Below are 8,411 nucleotides of genomic sequence, written 5' to 3' on the forward strand. Positions count from 1 at the left end.
CCCCATCTCTACAAAAATACAAAAATTAACCAGGTGTGGTGGCTTGCATCTGTAGTCCCAGCTACTTGGGAGGCTAAGGCAAGAGAATTGCTTGAACCCAGGAGGCGGAGGTTGCAGTGAGCTGACATTGCATCACTGCACTCCAGACCGGATGACACAGCAAGACTTCATCTCAAAAAAAAGATGATGGCAAATGTGAGACCATAGGGAACGCTGGGATTTAGTGGGAAATTGTTGGTTTAGTGTAAAGAAATGAGGTGGGAAGAGGTGCTCTCTCTATTCAAAATAGTAAAAAAAAAAAAATAGTAAAAAAAAAAACTATCATGAGGTTGAAACATTCCTATTTCTCCTAATGAACAATTAGAAACTTTCAGGGATTCTGGAGCAACAGAGAAAGGCAGAGAAAGTCAGTAATTTGACTTTTTTTTCCTCACCCATCTCAAGTTCATGGCTAGGGTCCCTGTAGCAAAAGAAGGATTAACAAGGGGAAAGCATACCGTTTTATTTAATGTAAGTTTTTCATGACACAGGAGCCTTCAAAAGAAAATAAGACCCGAAGAAATAGTTGAACCTGTGTGTTTTAATGCTAAATTTGAAGGGTGGATAGTTGTGAAGAAATATAGTATGACAAAGGGGGTATGATCTAATGGTAATAAACTGGGGAAAACTTAGCAGGGCCTGTTTGTTCAGATTCCTCTCTGTGACCCTTTGTCTTCAGAAATAAGGATAGCCCTTTCCTCCGGGTATAGGGAGGGTACCTCCCACATGAAGTTCTTATGAACTGCGTCAGAGGAAGGTCAGAAAATCCTCCCTAGGTTTTATGACCTGCTTTGGGGGGAAGGTCAGGGAGACCTTCCTGCTTTTGTGGTTTTCCCAAACTCCTTTAGCCTAAAATATTCAGGGATACTATATCCTGAACCCCAATACATGTTTATATCTTTTTTATTTTTTTTAGCTTACTAGGTTCTATTACAGACAAAGTCTTGAAAAAATGGAAGAAACCCACCCGAAGGCTGCTGTCATCACACAGATAAGAGGTGGCGAAGGCGGTAGGTGCAGTAGGTGACTGATTCTGTGACGTATGCTCAAGGGTGAAGGAAGATCAACATCTGTTCAGACTGTTTCTTCCCTAAACTAGCTGAATCCTCAAAATACAAGCAGATGCCTTCCCTGTAGCAAAAGTCTCTGTCCATAGTGATAGTGTAAATACCCCACAGAGAGAGTTAAAATTAAACTTCTCACATTTTAGCACCTCTGTGTGAATACATTTGCTTGTTTGTTTTTCCTAGAGCAGATGTCCATAAGGGATTGTCAGGAAGGTGGTAAGAGCTCTGAGCCCTAAGTGGGTGGCAACCATCACTGATGCAGAGAAGGACATTAAAAGGGGTGGCTGGGGGTGTTGAATGTTGGTTCTCTTCTGCAATTTTGCCTGAGGCTGCCCTTGAGGATGATAGTGCTGACCATGACAATAAAACTCTGAATAATAACTAAATGTGGTCAAGGGAGAATTAAAAACTAATGTTAAAATAAACAGCGATGTTAAAACAGTGTTTCCCCAAAATTCACCCTTTTGCTTTTGGGGGAATTCAGTTATTGTGCGTGCCCCTGCTCCTTTGTGTGAACAAATTTTAGCTTCAATTCAGTTCTGCATTGCACTTCTATTACACAAATGTCTCTTTGGCTTCAACTGCCTTCCTTCACTTGAGATAACCCATCATTATTGTCTCCACTTATCTATGAAACATGTGTTTTATGTTTAACTTGCATGTACAAATTGAAGCGGGTTGTCAACATTACTATGGACTGATATATTCTAAAATAAGTAGATGCAATGATATTGCCTCAGTGTTGTAAGTACCCTCTTTGCATCTGCAGCTATCCCCTCTCATGCTAAATTGTGTTCTTTTGAATAATTTAACGCTTTTGTTATTTAAAATGTGATGTATTCATGCTTTGTGTCCTCAACGCCAGTGAAAGCTCTTAGAGGCTTTATTCACCTCTATCCCTCAGCACCCAACACTAGTCTCTTTACTTAGGAAAATACTTGAGTTTTTCGGGCTTAACTACATATTACTCGTTATGGATGGGAGTGCTTGCTCTTTTTAGGGTTGACAATTTTGCACTGTATGATACTTTAAGTAATTATGTTTATAATCAATTAGTGAGGGCAGGGGATGAGGGACTCTCAAAACCACTTTTGAGTGCATAGTGAAACATGATTAAATCAGATTCCACAACTTCGACATTTGTGTAAATTTGAATGTGATTCGTGCATGGAGCTGTTAAGTCCTCTGTTCATCAACTTGGGGTACAAAATAAGGTTTCATATTCAAAATGAGTTATTTTGAATACTCATGCTCTCTTCATCTTCCTCGTAGCTGAATTCTTTTCCAAAATGCAGCTCTCTAAATGAGTCCTGGGGACCTCCAGGAATTCAGTCACCATTCCTGACTCCATTCCCTCTATTGCTTGCCTTTTGTGGACCATCACATTGTTCCCCGCACATCATACTCCTGTGGCTGCATGGACCATTGAACCGTGACGTCAGCACATCCTGCTAATTCTACCTTTAGGTTCTAGGCTGCAACTACCCTCCTAATTTCCTCTCCTACCACTCTCTCCTTCATACTCCATGCATTTTCACAGGTCTTTCTTGGTAGTCACACATTCACCACTTCCCACAGGCCATTCCCTCTGCTTAGAGTGTCCTTTCTACACTGCACACCCCGCGTCCAAATGGGCAAACATTTAAATCTTAGCCAAATTGTTATGTCCTCCTTACCATTATCCCTGACTCTCAGAATTAGCTATCTGCCCTCCTTTCTCCAATCCCTACAGTGAAATTCTAGTATAACATGTATCACACTGGATTGTAATGTTTCCTTATGTGTCTTTCTCCCTATCAGCTCCATCTTTAGCTCTTTGATGATGCTGAATGAGGGACAATCTTGTAAGAATCAGTGCTCCCCTGCTCAGAACCATTTAGATATTTTAGCAGCTCACCAATAACCAAGCCTTTTATTAATTATTTTTTTAAAAAAAAAAAGGTTTTCAGGGCTCTGTGTGCCATGATTTAGAATTTGACCTTGATTCAGTCCAAACCACATTCTAAGAAAATCTGATTTAGGTGAGGCATTATGTGGCTATTATATTAGTGCATTTGGGAATGGCAGAGAAGATATGGACATATACAGCAAGTCGTATGGAGGATAAGAGAGGTGGGTAAAATTAACTTACCTATTTAAATGTGCCAGAAAATTTTAAAAACTGAGCTGCCAGAGGAAAAAAAGCAAAGAACCCACATATTGCTAGTCAGCATAATTTTGCTTAGAAAATAGCATTATTTCTGCTTGATTTGATTTCATGTGGTTAAGTTTGGAGGAAATGTTATTTATTATATCCACAGCTAAGCTTATGTAATTATCCACAAATGTTCTAGTGTAGTACATACAGCCAACAACAGGAATGCTTATTGCATCAATTTGGAAAAGAGAGGAAAAAAATTAGCCATGTAATAGTTAATTCAATTTATAAAATTAAATGTGTATTAAAAATATGTCTGGTAAATATTATGCCATCTGCACATGCTCAAACAATGAGCCTGGTTAATATTTTATAGTTTATCTGATAAAGTTAACAAAAGAATTTAGTCAGAGTGGAGACATACACTGAATATTTCATCACCTTCTTAATTGCAGAATACAGACAAGACATTTTTTTTCCCTTTGGGAAAAATAAATGTTAAAAGTTATTACAGATGGAATCAGTTTGGCAATTAGGTTGAAATCCAACTGAAACCAAGCAGAAATGGATGGCTACAAACATCACAGTACCAAAGTATTTTCAGCCAATTCCATCCATTTACATGATGAAGCAGAAATGTTGATAGCAATGCTGTGAAACTCGGCTAGCAGAGGTTATATTAAAACAGAAGAAAAACTGGCTTTGTGCCTTTTTCCCCAATAGTTAATTCGCAGTCATCAAGAGCTGTCATTCTTATGCACAGCAGACAATATGATATACCTAAGGCTTTTCAGTCTGACTTCTGATTTAAAGGTCTTCAGCTTATGCTGTGGACCTTAACCTTGAAGCCAAGTGCAAATTAGCTTTAAATCAATGAAGCTGATTAAAGCTCCATTGTGGTTGAGCCCTTAATAGAAGAAGGGAGGGGAAGGAACCACTTGAAAACAGCAAGATTGGCCTCTCTTAACTTGGAACATATGTAATGCTTTTCAGCTCTTCTCTACCCTGACAAAACCATGAATGGTTTTAAGGCTATTTACCTGCTAAGAGAATGGAACCAAATTTTCCAATTCAGTGGAAGAGGTCAAGTGAGAATCAAAGGTATTTTTCACAAGCACTAGGATATAAAAGGTTATTTTAAAAAGAAATAAAGAGGAGAACATCAAAACACCTCCCTAATAGAGGCCAAGAGAACCAAGTTTCTATCATGTGAAAAAAAAAAATCTTAGATTGTAAAGGTGCTGTGGATTTCTGTTTGTTTTGTTTTATGTTTTTAGATTTACCGTTTCTCAAAACAGGAGGATGTTGCAACTTCTGACCATCTACAGAAAATGTTTTTCTTCTTCACAAATGAATATGTCTGTAAAAAAATATGCCTACAGAAAAGTTATTTGCTTTCAAAGTGGCCAGAATAAACTCTAGCCAAAGCAGGGTCATTTGTTTATTTATAACCCACCACCAGTATCACCTATCCATAGCCACAGGAATCACTTTACCTGAGTGATTTACCAATTTTTCCTAATTTTTCTGGGGCTGTCAGCATCTGGACAAATTCAATTTTTACAAAAGAATTTATATTTTATATATATATATATATATATTTTAGAGAGGGGGGGTTCAGTCTTACTGTGTTGCCCAGGCTAGACTCCAACTCCTGAATTCAAGTGATCCTCCCCTCTCAGACTCCCGAGAAGCTGGGACTCAGCTACTGTGCCAGGCAAGAACAATTCTTTTTATAACATCTTCAGAAACACTAAAATTATAGACTAGAAAGACTATTTCAAATAGAGAAAGGCTCACTTTTACTGCCTAATTTAATTCTTTAATGTTGCAATTCAATTTGCCCTTCACAGAAACACCATCCACTGTAACAGATTATAGGGAGTGACCTTCTCAATCCCATCCAAGGTATGGATGGGTCCTTGTCTTTATATTTCAGGCATGATGAATTTTAAATTAGGGGAAAGAAATTTTTACCGAGAAAACTGGAGAAAAAAAACAAACACAAAAAGGCAGGAGCTAAGGAGTCATAGAGTACAGGTAATTTAATAATACAGAGTTGACCATGCCTACTAACTACATTAGTTATTATTTCTTAAGTGCTTACAACCATGCTTAGCAGATAGCATGTGCTCAATGCATGTGAGCTGTTGTCTGTTATTCCAATGGCTTGGATGCACACTTGACCATGCAGAGTCCACAATCCTTCTTACTCCTCCCTTGAATGTATATGATGCCAAACCTCTGCTTTGAAGCCCTCAAAATTTCCTCTCCCACTCCAATTTATATGGAAATTTAATAGACAGAGAACAAGAGAGCTGAACTAAAAAAGAAATCAGTCACTGTGACCTAACCAAGTTACTAAAAACATGCTAAGAGTCACCAAAGGCTGAGAAGTATCAACACATAAAAGCACGTACACTAGAAACATAGCAAAATACTTAATTCCCCAGTCTTGAAAGTCAAACAGGCCGGGCACGGTGGCTCACGCCTGTAATCCCAGCACTCTGGGAGGCCACGGCAGCAGATCACAAGGTCAGGAGTTCAAGACCAGCCTGACCAATATGGCGAAACCCCATCTCTACTAAAAATACAAAAATTAGCCGGGAGTAGTGGAACGTGCCAGTGATCCCAGCTACTCAGGAGGCTGAGGCAGGAGAATTCCTTGAACCCAGGAGGCAGAGGTTGCAGTGAGCCCAAGATCACGCCACTGCACTGCAGCCTGGGCAACAGAGCGAGACTCTGTCTCAAAAAAAAAAAAAAAAAAAAAGAAAAGAAAGTCAAAGAGACCTGTTTCCCCACACGTATCTCTACATCTCTAGTTTATCTTGTATAAGCTTCCAAGACAGGGAAAACTAAGGAACAATACAGACATGAACTGGCCAATGAAAATAGAAAGAGAATAGAGAATGGAGATAGGGGAGGCAGTAGAATGCTAGGAAAGATGGGAGAAAGAAAGGGAAAAAGACAAATTGCTGAGAAAAAGGAATGAGGCAACAGATGAACAGAATGAGCTGAGATGAATTAGGTGTAATGTTCCCCCAAGATGAGTGTGAATGGCAACTGACCAGGACAGAGAGCTCTGCTCTTCACAGACACAGGGTGACAAGGTTCTGCCCATTCACTGAACTGTTGCTACACAGCTCTGGAGGGACAGAAAAGTCAAGGAGAGAGAACAGACGCATCAGCATGACTAGACAGCCAGGACCTAGTGGGTGATAATCATCATGATTTTTTAAACCACAACCACCTTCTGTCATTAACAGGATGTTGTGAGAACAAGGAAATTTTCTGTCAGATGCTGAAATCTCTGGAAAGAGGCACCATTTAAACGCTAATGGTTATTATCAATGGTAATGGTGGTGATCAAGATGATGATGGAATGATGATGACTTTTATTCAGAATCTCCTTACCTAGAACTATCTGCCTCAATGATGTCCAAGCACTTTTCAAATCTTATTAACTCTTACCTGTGTTTTAATTAATCATCCTTTTAATAACCCTGGAAAGCATTCTAGAGGCTGCTGATAAAATGAGAAGCAAAAGTAAATGATTAAGAGTAACTTTCATCTGACCATGGGAAAATCACAGGCACTTTTGATGGCCTCATTTTGCTAGTGAACAATGCCATTCATCTGGATACATCCCATCCATGACTAGGACTAACCTTACAAGTAGATAAAGGCAGCATGCCAGAATGGTATAATTTAAGAAGCTTTCCTTGCCCCAAAATATCTCCCTTGCCCAGACATAAAAATACCCAGCAATCTGTCTTTAAAGGTCTGTTCCTCTGGATTTCTCAGCAACGAGGTCTCCATTTTTAAAATGCAAATGCTTCTGGATTTTATCAAGAAACTCAGCTATCTTCACATCCTATAAATAGCTGTGGTTGTTTTGAATCTGATGTTTTTGACCTCTCTGAGGAGGGATCCCTGGCTGCATGAAATCATTAGTCATCCTAAAAACTGGGGTGGCACCAGAGTAACAAGCATGTGAAAAATTAAAATAAATAAAATAGAACAGCAAGCCCCCAACACAAGTCATTCATTTGGAGATTTTGCTGAAGACTGATTTACCCAGGTTATTTTACACATCCAGAGCTAGAATATGCCAGATTGCAAGTTAAAAGAGGACGCAAAATAAAACATCTTCTGTAGCTCTAATGAAAAACAGCATCCAGGGAGTCCCAGTGGTTGTGCCCAACTTTCTTCTGCTAATACTCAAAGCAAGGAGATGAATAGTGTCCCATCCCTTAGCCCCACATCCACCTCCAGCCCCATTATTCTAGCTCTCATTTTTGCAGCCACAGAACTAGAGGAAGGAAGTTCTGGAATTGCTGGCAGAGGGACCAAGACGTATACACTCCATCCAGTCATTGGCACTCTCACTGCCAAAATTCCTGCTTTGTTTACCAAATTGCTCCCCTGCAGAGTCAGGGCTCACACCCCTCACAGAGGGCACAGAGAGGTGAGTATCTTTCTAAGGACCTACTGTACTTCCTTCCAGATGAAGGTGCCAGCAAGCTTTCAGAATTTTTTTTCTTAAATCTTTTTATGCATCATAGAAAGCAAAGAGAAACTTGTCTGAGCCTTGAATCCTGGAGGGGAAGTAGACTAGCCTTCCACATACCTGGATGCAGTTCAACACCTGATTAGAAGACAATTGCTTGTTAGTCAGCTGCACAGGCTGAGATAGGTCACCAGCCCACAACCTAAGCCTTTCACCTCAGACAGACCACCCAAGTTCACCCACAGGGGCAGAGCGGGCCCAGCACCTCAGGCACCCTGCCACTGACATATATGCACCCCAGGAAAAGGAAATTGTATGTGTGTTCTGCCCACTTTTCTTAATCATCATGAAAATCTCCGTGTATTGCCACCAAGTCGTTTGTGTGTGTATTTGTGTGTGTGTGTGTGTGTGTGTGTGTGTGTGTGTGTGTGTCTATGTTGATACCTAACTATATGTAGATACACACAAGGACAGAAACAGGGATATTCCTAACAGCAATACTGCATTACCAAGAGCTCATTTTCATCTGGCTGGCCAGCACTACAAAGTGGCTGTGTATTCTCGTGTAACACTCCTTGTCACCTACACCAATGTATGTGCACTGCCTAGAGAAGCCAGACTGAATCATGGCGGGGAAGACATCATCTCAAGTATCTTT

Source organism: Nomascus leucogenys, chromosome 8, assembly GCF_006542625.1.
Source record: "Nomascus leucogenys isolate Asia chromosome 8, Asia_NLE_v1, whole genome shotgun sequence".
Taxonomy (NCBI): Eukaryota; Metazoa; Chordata; class Mammalia; order Primates; family Hylobatidae; genus Nomascus; species Nomascus leucogenys.